This window comes from Callospermophilus lateralis, unplaced genomic scaffold, assembly GCF_048772815.1.
Source record: "Callospermophilus lateralis isolate mCalLat2 unplaced genomic scaffold, mCalLat2.hap1 Scaffold_93, whole genome shotgun sequence".
Taxonomy (NCBI): Eukaryota; Metazoa; Chordata; class Mammalia; order Rodentia; family Sciuridae; genus Callospermophilus; species Callospermophilus lateralis.
This window is the reverse complement of record NW_027517451.1, coordinates 2,648,097-2,664,954: the sequence shown is the minus strand read 5'-3', so window position 1 is coordinate 2,664,954 and position 16,858 is coordinate 2,648,097. Positions and strand designations below refer to the sequence as shown.

General features: G+C 37.6%; 1 non-coding gene and 1 pseudogene across 1 annotated transcript; both read left to right on the top strand.

Annotated features, from left to right (window-relative positions):
* Positions 1 to 16,858, top strand: part of LOC143389136 (E3 ubiquitin-protein ligase RNF213-like) — a 97,130-nt pseudogene that overhangs the window by 26,890 nt on the left and 53,382 nt on the right.
* On the top strand, positions 1,196 to 1,302 carry LOC143641278 (U6 spliceosomal RNA). Its single transcript, XR_013155291.1, has one exon. It is a non-coding gene; the product is annotated as a U6 spliceosomal RNA (small nuclear RNA).

Sequence of the window (16,858 nt, the reverse complement as noted above, 5' to 3'; positions counted from 1 at the left end):
TGAAGGAAAAGTTACAAAATCTGAGTTGAGCACTGAGTGTGATTAGGGAAGGTGAACAAAATTTACTTCATATTATCCCTGCCAATCCTCTGGAAGAAAAACATGCTTTAAAAAGTGTTTCAAAAATGGAGTTTAGCTGGAAGTAAAAACAAGGAAGGGAATTACTGTCAGAGAGAATCAATGGAATAAATACAGGGCTTTTAAAAAAATCTAATAGTACACATTTCCTTCTTTCACTTAAATGAAAATAGCAATGAAAAACATGATGGACATATAATCATCAAATAAGATGGTGCATGTATCAGCTGACAATGTCTATCATAATTACAAACTGGATGGCTCAATCAGTGGAAATTTATCATTTTACTCTTCTGGAAAACACAAGTCCAAACTTCCAGGGTTGTTTCCTTCTGAGCATTGTAAGGAGAGAAAATGTTCCAGCATACTCCTTGGTGTGTAGGTTGACATTGTCTTCTTGTGTCTCTTTATATCATCTCCCAATGTCAATTTTTGTGTCTACAAGTTTTCCCTTCTTATAAGGACCCAAGACATATTGGAAAAGGTCCTACCTTAATGATCTTACTTTAAATTTATTATCTTCTTAAAGATCCTGTCTTCAAATAATATTTCATTCTAGAGGAGGAGCATGGGAGGATTAGATGAACTCTAGATAGGGCAAAGGGGTGGGAGGAGAAAGAAGGGGGTATGGGGGTAAAAAAGAAGATGGAATGAGATGGATATCATTACCCTAAGTACATGTATGAAGACACTAATGGTGTGAATGTATTTTGAGATATGAAAAATAGTGCTCTATATGTGTAATATGAATTGTATTGCATTCTGTTATCATGTATAACAAATTAGAATAAAATAACTTAAAAGAAAAAATTGTAAAAAAAAAGTCAGATTGCATTCTAAGTTACTGGGAATTGGGATTTCAATATATAAATTACAGGGGAATACAGTCAGCTTATAACAGTTTGTCAAAGTGTTTTTGTGAACAGTAAACTATCAAAAACAAATTAGCATTCACAATACTACATATTCCACTGGGTAACTTCAAGGATCCAAAGGTATTGCTTATGAGTACATAATTTCAAGAAAAAAAATGTATTCTTAAGACACTTAGGAATGTGAAAATACATTCATAGGTATGGATTAAGATTCTTAAAAGTTTTCAAAAGACATTGATCAGGTGCTCACTTTGGCAGCACATATACTAAAATTGGAATGATACAGAGAAGATTAGCATGGCCCCTATGCAAGGATGACATGCAAATTCATGAAGTATTCCATAATTTTTAGCACAGGAATTAAAATCAAGAAACAATGAATGGGATGGATTCAAACTCAAAAGCTTCTTCTCAGCAAAAGAAATAATCAGTGAAGTGAATAGAGAGCCTACAGAATGGGAACAAATTTCTAGAACATGCACATGAGATAGCGCACTACTCTCTAGGTATTTAAAGAACTCAAAAATCTTAACACCAAAAAACAAACAAACAAACAAACATACAAAAAACTCAAATAAGTCAATCAATAAATGGGCCAAGGAAATGAACATACACTTCTCAGAAGATGATATACAATCAATCAACAAATATATGAAAAAATGCTCAATATCTCAAGCAATTAGAGAAATGCAAATCAAAACTAATCTAAGAATTCATCTCACTCCTGTCAGAATGGCAGCTATTAAGGATACAAACAACAATAAGTGTTGGCAAGGATGTGAGGATAAGGGCACACTCATACATTACTGGTGGGACTGCAAATTGTTGCAGTCAATATGGAAAGCAGTATGGAGATTCCTCAGAAAATTTGGAATGGAACCACCATTTGACCCAGTTATTCCACCCCTTGTTTTATACCCAAAAGACTTAAAAACAGTGTGCTACAGGGACACTACCACATCAGTGTTTATGGCAGCACAATTCACAATAACTAAATTGTGGAACCAACCTAGATGCCCTTAAGTAGATTAATGGATAAAGAAAATGTGGTATATATACACAATGGAATATTACTCAGCATTAAAAGAGAATATAATCATGACCTTTGCAGGTAAATGAATGGAGTTGGAGAATATAATGCTAATTGAAAAAAATCAAAAAATCAAATTCCAAATGTCTTCTCTGATACAAGGATCTGTAAACAAGTCAAGATGGCTCCTGGCATTTTGCCAGAGGGAGTGGTTTGTGAAGTAATGCCAGTGAGCTATTAAGTGTGGAGATTCCTTATTGGTTGACTGCTGTATCTAGTTTATGTTAATTAAGATAAGCTGTGTGTAATGTATATATACCCCTCCTGTCCTACAATAAATGGCTCCCACTCCAGCTGTATCAATCTACACAAGTTGCTCTTCATCCCCCCTGTTATTTTGCTGCAGCCGGACTGCAGCACTGAATCATAAGGGTGATGGGTGGGGGGCAGAGCATGGGAGAAACAGAGGAACTTTAAATAGGGCAAAGGGGAGAGGAAGGAGAGGAAGGCATGGGGGTAAGAAAGATGGTAGAATGAGATGAACATCATTACCTTAAATACATGTATGAAAACATGAATGGCATGACTTTACTTTGTGTACAACCAAAGACATAAGAAATTGTGCTCTATTTGTGTAATATGAATTGAATTTCATTCTGTTGTCACATATATCAAATTAAAATAAATAAAATTAAAAAGAGGAAAAAAATCCATTGATTAGGAAGTAAGAAACATTTATGGCTCTTGCCTAAATTAAAAAAAAAAAGAAATTGTATAATTAAAAGAGATAGCAAAAAGAAGACTCATATTTGAGTATAGGCTAATTATGTTTTATTTGAAATGTTTGAGAGCCTAAATGTGTTAGATGGTTTTGGATTTAGGAATATTCACAAAAACATTATGAGATGTCATGGAGGTGAGACCCAAGTTAAAATATGAAATTCATTTGTGTTTCACATGTCTTAAACACATAACCTGAAGATATTTTGTACAACCTTTTTTAATGCACCTGCATTTTGACTAAAACCTATTACATGAGGCCAAGTGTGGCATTTCCCACTTGTGACATCTTACTGGAAATCAAAGAGTTTCAGATTTGGGTAAATGTCAGATTGCAGGTTTTTTTTTAAATTAGGCATGTGCAAACTGAAGTATATGGAGGACAGCTGGAGTGAAAGATACAGAAGACTAGAATTAGAAGACAGAACCTAGGAAAAGATATGTCTAATGTGGAGAATACTATATTGTATTTTGTATATTGTACTATATTGTATTAGTACGTATAAAAATAATTTATTTTGTGTTATTTTGCCCCACTTTGTTCCTGAGCAAAATTAATGCCCAAAATCTTCATTTTGTTTTCAGTATGGTCAAATTTTGGAAAATTAGACCTATTAATCAGGATTTTCCAGGGAAACAGGCCAGTGAAATAGAAGAGACAGAGAAATAATAGAGAATGAAACTTCTTATAAGGAATTGACCCACATGGTTATGGAAGCAGAGAGGTTTCATGATCTGCCATCTACTACCTGGAGACACTGGAAAACATTTTCATAGTTCAAAGGTTTGAGAACTGGAAAACTGATGGTGTAGACTCCAGTTCGAACCTAAAACCTGAGAACCAGGAGCACAGAGGGTAGGAGAAGACTGACATCCTAGCTAGAGCAGTTAAGAAAAGAGTGAATTTAATTTTCCTTGGCCTTTTTATTCAGTTTGGGCCCTCAAGGGATCAGATGGGGAGGCCCATTTGTTTTCCTCAGTTCAATTCCTGTGATGAGCTCTGTCAGAAACACTATCACAGACCCATCTCCAAATAATACTCAACCACTTTTCTGGGTATTCCATGGTCTAATTAAGTTGAGGTAGAAGATTAATCATCATAGCTGGTGAAAGTGCTAAATAGTTCAACATTATTATGAAGATGTTCAGTGTTATAAGATAAAAAGTGAAGTTCCTAGTCATGGACCATGGAGATAAATTTAAAAACAAAATATCTGCTCATTTCTATTAAAATTGAGCTATCAGAGTTGTACACCAACTAAGAATTATACACTGTAACTTTTGAGTTATCACTTTTCCCCCAGATAGTTATCAGTGTCAAAAACAATTATAGTCAATTTTCTAAAGACTCTAAATTTTAGGTTTGGGTCTTAAAAATATGTATGATTGCCTCTTCATTTCACCAAATTTAGTTTTGCCTAATATTTCTTTCAGCTCAAATTCCTTTCTTTCTATTTTCTTAACCCTCTAAAATAGACCCTTGTCCACTCAAACTATTTTCCTTATGTCTTAGCTTTTCACTATGCCTGTATTCTGTTTTAAAATAATTCATCTCTTTCATTGTGAAAAGCTGCATTCACTTTTAAATGTTTTTCAAGTAATTAATAGTACAGCAGGGCTCACAATTAAAACAAACAAACAAAAACTGATATTTCTTTGCATGTGGGAAAATAAACAGGTAACCATTAGTTCTCTCAACAAATATTTGTCATTTTATAAAGGCAGTCACTTGCTAATGATTAATATTTTAATTCTCCTACATTAAGCTTTATAGTGCTATTTTTTTAGATTTAAAAAAATCTAAAAAAAAAAAATCTGGGGTTGTGGCTCAGTGATAGAGCACTCACCTAGCACATGCAAGGTCCTGGGTTCGATCCTCAGCACCACATAAAAATAAGTAAATAAAAAATAAATAAATAAATAACCCACAGAAACATTCCAAATATTTCAGAAAACTGTTTTATTCTGGTGTGGCAGAAAAAAAAGTGGAACTAACTTGAATTTTAATTACATGCAATTTCAATCTCTCTCTCTCTCTCTCTCTCTCTCTCTCTCTCTCTCTCTCTGTACTGGGGATTGACCCCAGGGCCTCATGCTCAGAAGGCAAGCACTCTACAAGCTGAGCTATTTACTCAGCCCCATTTTTGTGGGTGGGAGACCAGGGATTGAAGTCATGGGCACTCTACCACTGAGCCACATCCCTACCCCTATTTTGTATTTTACTTAGAGACAGGATTTCACTAAGTTGCTTAGTGCCTCACCATTGATGGGACTGGTTTTGAATTCATGATCCTTATGTATCAGTCTTATAAACAGCTGATATTACAGGCATGCACCACCATGCCTGGACAACTTCAATCTTTTTTTTTTTAAAGACAGTATGTGAGAGAGAGAGAGAGAGATAGGGAGAGAGATAGAATTTTCTTTTAATATTTATTTTTCAGTTTTGGGCAGATACAACATTTTTGTTTGTACGTGGTGCTGAGGATTGAACCAGGGCAGCACGCATGCCAGGTGAGCCTGCATGCCAGGTGAGCCTGCCAGCGCTTGAGTGACATCCCCAGCCCCAACCAGCTTCAATCTTAAGGGCTAAAGTACTCGCAAATTAGATCAAAGTCCATGTCAATATCTTGGTACTATATATATAAAGTTGTTGATAGACCTTATATTCCAGTGCCTCATATGTGCCAGACATAAGTGAGCTCCACTGAGCCCCAGCACCTAGAATTTTTTATGGAGGATATTGGAGATTGAACTCACGAACACTTGACTACTAAGACAAATCACCAGGATTTCTTTTTACTTTATTTAGAGACAGGATCTCACTGTGTTTTTAAGCACCTCGCTTCTGCTAATGCTGGCTTTGAAATTTTGATAATTCTTCCTCAGACTTTTCAGCAACTTGGATTACAGGCTTGCACTCTAACACCCAGACCCTGGTACATTTTTAATACCTGTTTTATGTAGATTTTAACCAGTAGCCTTAACTTTTTTTCTAATATATATTTGATTTGAATCCATAACCCAGAAAACAGTGAAACAGAATCTATTTTTTATCTGCAACTCTGCTTTTGGTTATGTCAGTGTCTGAGTTAAGATTTCCCATTAAAGAATTTACTATGTCTTGTGTTCTCATTCTGACCTCCCATATGACTTAGTTCTGAGTTTTAGAATATCTGAAACAAGGTTCCCAGAGATTCCAAATTTTTTGGAGTATTTAGAAAACACCACTCTCTGAGTCTTGTCTTCTAGGGACCAGTTTGAATTTTAAGTGTGTAGCTTCTGAAGGGATGGATTAATTGGATTTTTTGCTGCTGGAAGGAATTTTCTGATATACTTTCTATCTAAAAGGTACTTTATTTGTTTCCTTTTATTAGATACTGTGAATAATGGTACAATAAAAAATAGATATGTGGCAATATATTTAGCAAAAGGATTCCAAATTTTTTACATATATACACAAAGTTATTATTACTGGATTGTATGGCATTTTTTTTACCAAGAAATATTATTTATAATTTTTTTTATTTATTTAAATACTGGAGATGAACCCCAGGGGACTTTACCAGTGTGCTACATACCCAGTCTCCAACACTTTTATTTATTTATTTATTTTTGAGGGAGGGTTTTACTGAGTTTGTTAGGACCTTGCCAAGTTCTTGAGTCTGGTCTTTAACTTAATGAATCCCTAGTTTTCTACCTCTTATTTTCCTAAGCCACTGAGAGTACAGGCATGTACGATTTTGCACTTCTACCCCAAATTATTACTAGTGGTTATGTGGTATTTTTATTTTGGTCTTTTAAAGAACCTTAACACTTTTATAAAAATATATTTATTAAATTTATATTGTCACCAACATTTTTACATATCTGTGTACCCTTGAATCCCTATAAATTATTAGATATTTGCTTGGTTTTGTATGGTTTGGTGCTGGGCATTGAACCCAGAGGTGCATACCACTGAGATACATCCACATTCTTTTTTATGTTATATTTTGAGACAGGCTCTCATTAAGTTGATTGCAGCCTTGTTATGTTACTGAGGCTATCTTTGTACTAACAATTCTCCTGTGGCATTTTCCATAGCTTCTAGAATTTCAGGCAAATGCCACCACACATGACAATTTTAGATTTTTATAATAGCCATTCCAACAGCACTGCATAGGCTGAATAAAATCTATTTGATTAATGCATTAAATCCCTGAGGCAAGTTTATGTGAAGTAGCCAGTGTAGGAGAGTTGTGTAAAGATTAGCAAGGATTGTGGAATGTGAAAGACATTATTATCTAAAGTACATATATGGGGCTGGGGATGTGGCTCAAGTGGTAGTGCACTTGCCTGGCATGCGTGCGGCTGGGGTTCTATCCTCAGCACCACATAAAAACAAAGATGTTGTGTCTGCCAAACACTAAAAAATAAAAATAATAAAATTCTCTCTCTCTCTCTCTCTCTCTCTCTCTCTTAAAAAATAAAGTACATAGATGAAGACAGGAATTGATGTGAACATACTTTATATACAAACAGAGGTATGAAAAGTTTTTTTATATGTGTAATAAGAGTTGCAATGCATTCCACTGTCATGTATTTAAAAAATAAAACAACAAAAAAATCTTTATATGTATTGCTGAGAATCAAACTCAGTGCTTTACATTTTCTAGCAAAGTAGTCTACAACTGAGACACAACTCCAGCCCATGAACCCAGCTTTTTATAGTCTCTTTGTAGTAATCAGAAACAACTTTAAAAATTAAAATTGCATTTATATCACTTTTCCTAGTACAGTAATGTATTACTAACTAAACTTATTCTTAGTATTTTTAAAAAATAATCTAATGAATGACTGTTATTTTTCCAGAGATTATTTTATCACTTCTTTAGGCCTTGGTGAAGGGTCTTTTTTTTTTCCAGAATATAGATTTCTTCTATTATCAAATGGGTCCATGCTAACTGTGTTGAAAATAGTGATTCTAAAACTCCACACAATCCACACATTTCCAAGACTATAGTGGAAAGGGAAAGACAATATTCACAAGCAAGAAACCATTCCCCATGGAAGCATAGTATCAGTGTCCAACCTGGAGTGTAATCCAGATCTTTCAGTGGTAAGGTTGTTTAAGAACCACAACCATAGGTTTTTGGGATCCTCTAAAGTACACTGAATGGCTTTAAATCACTTACTCTTCTTCAAAATAAAATTTCTGCTCCTACTTAAAAAATAAAGCACTATGAATGAGAAAGGTTAATGAGACTTAAGTTCTGTGGAAGTACTGAGGTTGACCTTTAATTATAGTTTATAAATAGTCAAATAAGAATGGCCTTAGTGTTGTCTCAACTTTTCCAACACATGATATGAAATACTTAGATGAACTGAGATGAAATAATGAAAATGCATTTCAGGGAAGTGATATCACAGAAATTTTCAGGGTAGAATCTTGGAAATGTGGAAAAATATATTCATATACATATGCATTTCTATAGAAAATAATAAGTGATAAGTATATGAGTATGAGGGTAAATTCAGTGTGCCTCATGCATTGTAGGTTGAAGGTAATGATAAAGTAGTAACTGAGGATATCCAGAACTCTGTAATCCTGGGAGACATTAATAGCAATTTAGAAAAAGAAAATATAGTTAAATCCCTTAGATTTACATCTGTCCTCTGTTCCTCTTATGAATAAGATTCTGTCAAATGAGATTATGTGGGTATGGTTCTCTCTGAATTAATGTTTTCTTTTGTTTTTAGGATTTTGTCAGCTATGTCATGTAAAGCCCTGTCTTAAACTCACTTTGGGGGCTCTTTTACCTCCTGTTCGGAACTGCAGAGCAGAGTCTCACCTCACTCATTCTGTGCAATGAATTGACTTTTGTCAATCATTGCAAACAATGGTTCGAAGAATAACCATATTGGAGCGTCTTTCCTATCCTATAATATGGTTGTCAGAACCTGTAGGTTAAAGGGTAGTTACTTGCTATGTTTGAAAAATCTTCCCTATAAAAAGGGCTTATCAATATATATATATATTTGTTTTGGAAACCCCATAAATACAGAAGAGAAGCATTTATGGTCACAAACAAAGGAATGCCAGAAGCCATTAGATAAGAGAAAATAAAATTAAATAAAATCTTCTCTTAGAGCTTTTAGAGGTAAAAATTTTATTTCTGCTTTGTGTAATAAAACTAAAATTTCTCTTTGGCTGACAATATTTTGATGTTTTAAACTTGCTTGCAATCTCTACCTGTGTTTTGAATTCATCTATGCCTGGCTATCCCTTACCAGATAACAATCCTCTCTAAAAACCTTACATGTGTCTCATAAATTCTGGCTCCTTCTGACCAAATAAAAATTCTCTATAAATCTCAGTGGAAACTTATAAATTCTAATGTCTGGAGCTGAATTTATTTCATTTTAGGGTCTGCTGGCTGCTCCTTGTCAATCACATGTCATTTGGAAGCCAATGACAGAACCACAGGGGCCCACCACAGATGTTGGATCACACACCTGCACTCCATTGCTCCAGGCCCAGTTCCCTGCTGGATCCTACTCACTGGCATCTCTGTTCTTCACCAAGGTCATGAATTCCACTCAGTCAAAAATGGCACTCGCTGGTTCAGTCATGATGAGCAACAGGAGATCTAAAGGTTCTCCAGGAAATTCTGGTCATGGGATTCTCAAAAACTTCAAGGTATTGGCCTAGCAATATTTCAAGAATGAAGAAGTTGGCACTGTGGGTTTTGATTCATTCAGGAGCCATTAAGTGTTGAGAAATCTCCTTTCAGTAAAAGCTCTGAAGATCCCATGCAGGCAAGGCTTTTCAAGGAGTGGCAAAAGGTCCCAGGAATCCAGGCCCATTGGGGTCTAAAAGGTGAGGTTCATGTGAGTTTTGGCTCTCAACTATAGCTCAAAAGGCTTTAACAGCAAAATCATGTAAACTCCTGGCTGAGATTCCCAGTGCTCTGGAGAAAACCCCCCTTGGCCTAGATCTCAGTTTCCAAAGGCTCCTCAAATGCCTGGCCTTGTAAAATCCCAACACAATTCATGGCAATAGTTCTCTGAGATCAGTTCCAGAACTCAGTCTCTAATGGCATCACACCAGAGTTCAAGCTGAGATGGACCCAGTCATCTTTTCCAACCACCACACAAAAGACCACTATTCTAACAAAAACACTCCCACATGGCCCTCATCTTCTTCGATACAGACACTCATCATAACATTCTGGCTTGGGATTTCCATAGGGGGAGCAGTCTAAGATGGTGTGCAAAGTAAGCTCTCATGCCCATCATATGCCAAATGTCATGGTGGCCTGGACACCCTTCCTGAGAAACAGGATAGATAAAATAGTTCTGTAGTTAATACTACTCTGCTTCTCCTATTAGAGGCCTCCTGCCTGCCAGGGGTAGATTCTTTATGTGCACTGGACTCATGAAAAAACCCAAATACCTGTGTGCTAGTTACTGGAGGGCTTGCAACAACTCATTTGACCCAGAGGATCCCTGTTCTTACTTCATAGGGGTCAGGAGCCTGACCAGAGGAAGGCAAGAGACTTCATCCAATATTACACTTCTTTTTCATCCTTTTAGAGTTGGATGGACACATGGGATTTTTCTTGTGATTTCTGGAGTGCTGTGAATGTAATTCACAGCCACACCCAGGGCCAAGAGTCTGATTCAGACACAGCTTTTACAAAGCACTTTACCTAAAAAGGCACAAATTAGGCCTCATTATTTCCATTTGAAACTGATTTCTTGAGGATTCCCAAAGGAGTGCCCCAAGGCAAACACCTTCCTGACATTCAATGGAACAGAACAATAGGTAAGAAAAAAGCCTGGAGAAAAACTTTTCTTTAATTGAACACTGTGGCACTGACAGCTCCTAATTATGCAACTTGGGTTGCGATCTATCCAAGCAGGGATTCTCCAGAGAGATCCTTACCAGTCATGCTAATTTTTGAGTTTTTTGAGATGCTTGGCATTCCCTTCAGCAATGCAGTCCATGGACATGTCACAGAGCTTGAAGGTGGTACACATCTTGGACACAAAGCCAGGAAACCTTCACAGAGTGGACAAAATTCAGGAAGAATGCAGGAACCAAGGATCTTGGCAGGTGTTGCCCATCTGCAAGGCAACAGAAGTCCATTCAAAATTGGCCATGAGGAGACCTGCAAAGATTTCCACTAGACAGGACACATTCACGGCTGCATTCTTTTCTCTACTCTCTTTAACCAAAAACCTAGTGGGATCCACAGACATAGAAAGACTCACTAGTTAACAGTCCATATCAAAAAACAACAACAACAAAACAAAAAAAAAAACAAAACAAAACAAAAATATGATTTGCCTTCATGGTCTAAGAATATGAGACAAAATGACAAATTGAAACACACACCCACTAAGGCACACAAACCACCCCTGTATTTGGTCTGCATCTATCCACTCTGTCCTCTGACTGGTGGGTGAAAATATGTTCCCCAGCAGTGGCCTGTCCTGTCTCAGCTCTGGTCTCCTTGGCCATCTCTGTGTAATTGTCAGGAGCCTGCAATGAGCCAACACTTCTATCTCAGGAAAGGCCCCTGTTCAGACTATTCAAGGCATTGGGCTATCCACACATCACTAGGTGCCATTAAAGAATGACTCTGGCCTTGGTACAGACAAACAAGTGAGCCCACTGGGACTGCAACTGCCTCTGGGTGCCTCGCCTCCTGGATCCCAAGGTCAGAGATTTCCATCACCAAGAAAGTGAGGTGAGGTCACTTCCTTCAGGGAAGTGAATGAGGTCACTGCCTTGGCAACCATTTTGTCCTAAGAGTTGTTTCCAAGGGTCCCAGGAGAGGAAGGCTGCCCCACCTTCCTAGGACATTTTCACAAGACAGAAAGGTCTATATACCCTAGGAGCCCAGGATCAGCAATCCACAGAGGCCTCATTGTGTCCATATTCCCTGCATTGAGAAGAGAGAGGCTGATTCTGCCACATCCCTTCATCCTGACTGGGTTGTTGGCCATGGAAGTTGACTTTAGAACTCACAGGTCCTACCTAGCTGCCTAAATTTGCTCCAGGGATCTTTTCTGCATCTACCTTTGAGCTTCTCAGCAGCTGTAGGATTCCCTACATACCTGTATGGCAAGATCAACTCAGGACATGCTATTATGTGAAAATAGATAGTGGGAACAGAGTATGGTTAAGGGTCATATCATATTCGATTTGGATTAGGAGTCATTCTGCTGAATGAATACAGGAATTGGGCAACTGGGATATTTATAAGAATGTAAGGTGAAATGTAAGTAGGAAAATAGAAAACTAGGTAAGATGAAGCATACAAAAGTGTTGGGCCCTTGGTTTGGATAAATAGTTTTGAATTATGTTCTGCAGAGATGAATCCTCTAAATCCATAGACAATGGCATAAAATCATGTACCTGCGACTACTGAATGTAGAAGAGAACTTCCAGTGAAATAGAGATAGTAGGCAGGATTCCAGTGTAGGGTAAAGAAGAAAAGTGAGTTTAGGATTTGGACCAGAGGCCCTCTTTGCCTTTGAATAAATTTCTATCAGAGTGTAAATGGGAATGTCAGCACACATGAAGAGTCAGTCACAACAAGGCACTTGGGGAAATGTCAATACGGATGTTAGTTGATCTGGCAAAGTACAAAATGAGTGATAAGATCAGGGATATTTTCAACAGGGGGGTGGTTGAATACACTATCCTAGGAAGAAAAATGTGTATAATCACCATAGGATTGAAATTTGAAAACAATAGGCAACGCAGATGTAGATGATTTTAGTAATCCATGCTCTCATTAAAATTAGTCTTTGGTAAAAAAATAAGATAAGTGTGAGTTTTGCATTTTGTGTCCAGAAGATAATGTGATGAAAGGAATACATGGAGCAGGTGACATGCGTATTTCTTCCACCATTTCTGGGAGCATGTTTTGAAACAGTATCATTTAGAGTTTGGGGATAAAAATAGGTGTACCCTGGGTCTACGTATATAGAGATGATGCATGAGTAGACCATACGGTGAATAAAAAATATAAAAGGTTACTATTTTAAATAATGGATTGAATTGATATTTTAAAAAATACATGAAATCTGTTTTTCACATACAAACACTCAATCCAAGTAGTTATACATGTAGTGGTAATATTAGGGTTTCTAATTATAACAAACTGTGTTTGAGTTTTGATTCAAAAATGATGGTGGAAATCAAAAGTAATGTGTTATAAAAGAAATCTCTTGAAAAAGCAAGTAAATCAACATGGAAAAATGCATGGGTTCTGATACAGGGAGTAAATGAAGGTAAATCATATGCATATCAATTGTTGAATTGTGGATGAAATGATACATCCTAAGATGTATATATACAGAATAAATAAGAATATAATAATTTTGATTGAAAATTTACTTCAAAATACACATCATGTTCCATATGAATGTACTTTCATTGATGTTAAACTGAGTCACTTACTGCTGAAATATTAGGCTTAGTACTCAATACTCCCTGAAGTTTATTTTTAGTGTTCAGAAATGAATATGTATGTCATGAAAATGAATATTTCTGAGAAATACCTTGTGAAAAGTTGATTATAAATCCACACAGAAAGACATGGAAGAATCAAGGTAGTATAAGTATATGACACATATATTCATGTTTGCAAATCCAAAATATATATATATATATATATATATATATACATATTTAATACATTAAAGTGTAATAGTACATATGCCAATTGAAATTCATAAAGGGATATATATCCTTCACACATATACCCAAAATATTCGTTTTCCTATACATTTTTTCATGTATAAACTTGTTGAAGTATAAAGCTCACCACAGCTTGAATATTCAGTTACCTCAGTGTATTGGGGGGCAGTGATTTCTTCATGAAATTCGTATTTTCCAAAGTGAGAGTACTCTCAAGAATATACCTGTGATAGCAGTAGGATTATATATATGTACATAAAATTGTACATTGTGACCCAGGCGACAGAGACAGGGTGTCAGGAAGTTATATATTTGTTAATTTTGATAATTCATGGAGAAGAAAAATGAGAAAAATATGTGATAGGTTTTATAATATGTATCTCTGATGAAGCAAAAGGCAAGTCCAAGTACACACCATGCCTCCTATCAAATGCCTCTACATCTATTCCTTTAGGATTATTTTTATCTATGTTAGGATAAGTAGTAGAGTCTAGGAGGTAATGGGTTAGTGTCAGAGATTCAATATTTCAAATGGCAAAATGGAAAATGAGACTAATATACATGCGAGCATGTAACACATAAAAATCTTCCACTGTCATCCACCACAATGCCTTGACATTACTATCACCCCAAATAAGACACAATAAGAGGAGAAGAGGAAAAAATCTGTGAATACATATCTGGAATTGGAAATTCTGAGCAGCTCACAAACCTGGGTGTGGCACAAGAGATCCCAAAAGTAGGGGACAGGGTAAACATTCCACAAACATGGGAGCTTGCTGGCCTTATGACTTCTTGACTTTCTGCCTCTGACATTTGTGCACTAGACATATAGCTTTGTGCTTTAGCTTCCTTTGTAGTGAGACCATCAAAGATTGGTCTGAATCTATGTGAATAGGAGAACATGGGTTCATATTTTTCAATACGAACAGGAGGCAGCAGACCTGAATCTTCTCTTTGTTGGTAACTGTGGCCATTGGGGTATGAATGTCTCCTGGCTGGATTGTGAAACCTTTGGGTCACTCTCAATTTTAAATGGCATTTCTTGCAGCTTCCCTGGAAAATTGGTGTTTGTTTTTGAAATACAAAAAGTCAACAGAGACACAGTGCTGGAGGCATCTCTGTCACATGGGGTGAGTCAGGGTCTGAAGGAAAAAATACAAACTGGGCTGCTATCCCAGATATCTTTCCCACTGGAGCATAGCAACTTGATACTGAGCATCACGCCTAATCCTCTCCCCACAAAAACATGCCTTTACATTTTAGGGTCTGCTGGCTGCACCTTGTCAGTCACATGTCATTTGGAAGCCAATGACAGAACCACAGGGGCCCACCACAGATGTTGGATCACACACCTGCACTCCATTGCTCCAGGCCCAGTTCCCTGCTGGATCCTACTCACTGGCATCTCTGTTCTTCACCAAGGTCATGAATTCCACTCAGTCAAAAACGGCACTCGCTGGTTCAGTCATGATGAGCAACAGGAGATCTAAAGGTTCTCCAGGAAATTCTGGTCATGGGATTCTCAAAAACTTCAAGGTATTGGCCTAGCAATATTTCAAGAATGAAGAAGTTGGCTCTGTGGGTTTTGATTCATTCAGGAGCCATTAAGTGTTGAGGAATCTCCTTTCAGTAAAAGCTCTGAAGATCCCATGCAGGCAAGGCTTTTCAAGGAGTGGCAAAAGGTCCCAGGAATCCAGGCCCATTGTTGTCTAAAAGGTGAGGTTCATGTGAGTTTTGGCTCTCAACTATAGCTCAAAAGGCTTTAACAGCAAAATGATGTAAACTCCTGGCTGACATTCCCAGTGCTCTGGAGAAAGCCCCCCTTGGCCTAGATCTCAGTTTCCAAAGGCTCCTCAAATGCCTGGCCTTGTAAAATCCCAACACAATTCATGGCAATAGTTCTCTGAGATCAGTTCCAGAACTCAGTCTCTAATGGCGTTACACCGGAGTTCAAGCTGAGCTGGACCCAGTCATCTTTTCCAACCACCACACAAAAGACCACTATTCTAACAAAAACACTCCCACATGGCCCTCATCTTCTTCGATACAGACACTCATCATAACATTCTGGCTGTGGATTTCCATAGGGGGGAGCTGTCTAAGATGGTTTGCAAAGTAAGCTCTCATGCCCATCATATGCCAAATGTCATGGTGGCCTGGACACCCTTCCTGAGAAACAGGATAGATAAAATAGTTTTGTAGTTAATACTACTCTGCTTCTCGAATTAGAGGCCTCCTGCCTGGCAGGGGTAGATTCTTTATGTGTACTGGACTCATGAAAAAACCCAAAAACCTGTGTGCTAGTTACTGGAGGGCTTGCAACAACTCATTTGACCCAGAGGATACTTGTTCTTACTTCATAGGGGTCAGGAGCCTGACCAGAGGAAGGCAAGAGACTTCATCCAATATTACACTTCTTTTTCATCGTTTTAGATTTGGATGGACACATAGGATTTTTCTTGTGTTTCCTGGGGTGCTGAGAATGTAATTCACAGCCACACCCAGGGCCAAGAGTCTGATTCAGACACAGCTTTTACAAAGCACTTTACCTAAAAAGGCTCAGATTAGGTCTCATCATTTCCATTTGAAACTGTTTTCTTGAGGATTCCCAAAGGAGTGCCCCAAGGCAAACACCTTCCTGACATTCAGTGGAAAAGAACAATAGGTAAGAAAGAAGCCTGGAGAAAAGCTTTTCTTTTAATTGAACACTGTGGCACTGATGGCTCCTAATCATGCAACGTGGGTTGCTATCTATCCAAGCAGGGATTCTCCAGAGAGATCCTTACCAGTCATGCTAATTTTTGAGTTTTTTGAGATGCTTGGAATTCCCTTCAGCAATGCAGTCCATGACCATGTCACAGAGCGTGAAGGTGGTACACATCTTGGACACAAAGCCAGGAACCCCTTCAGAGAGTGGCCAAAATTCAGGAAGAATGCAGGAACCAAGGATCTTGGCAGGTGTTGCCCATCTGCAAGGCAAGCAGAAGTTCATTCAAAATTGGCCATGAGGATTCCAGCAAAGATTTCCATCAGACAGGACACATTCATGGCTGCATTCTTCTCTCTACTCTCTTTAACCACAAACCCAGTGGGGTCCACTGACATAAAAAGACTCACTAGTTAACAGTCCATTTCAAACCACCACCACCAACAACAACAAAAAAAAAAAAAAAAAAAAAAAACAACGATTTGCCTTCATGTTCTCAGAACAGGAGACAAAAATGACAAATTGAAACACACACCCACTAAGGCACACAAACCACCCCTGTATTTGGTCTGCATCTATCCACTCTGTCCTCTGACTGGTGGGTGAAAATATGTTCCCCAGCAGTGGCCTGTCCTGTCTCAGCACTGGTCTCCTTGGCCATCTCTGTGTAGCTGTCAGGAACCTGC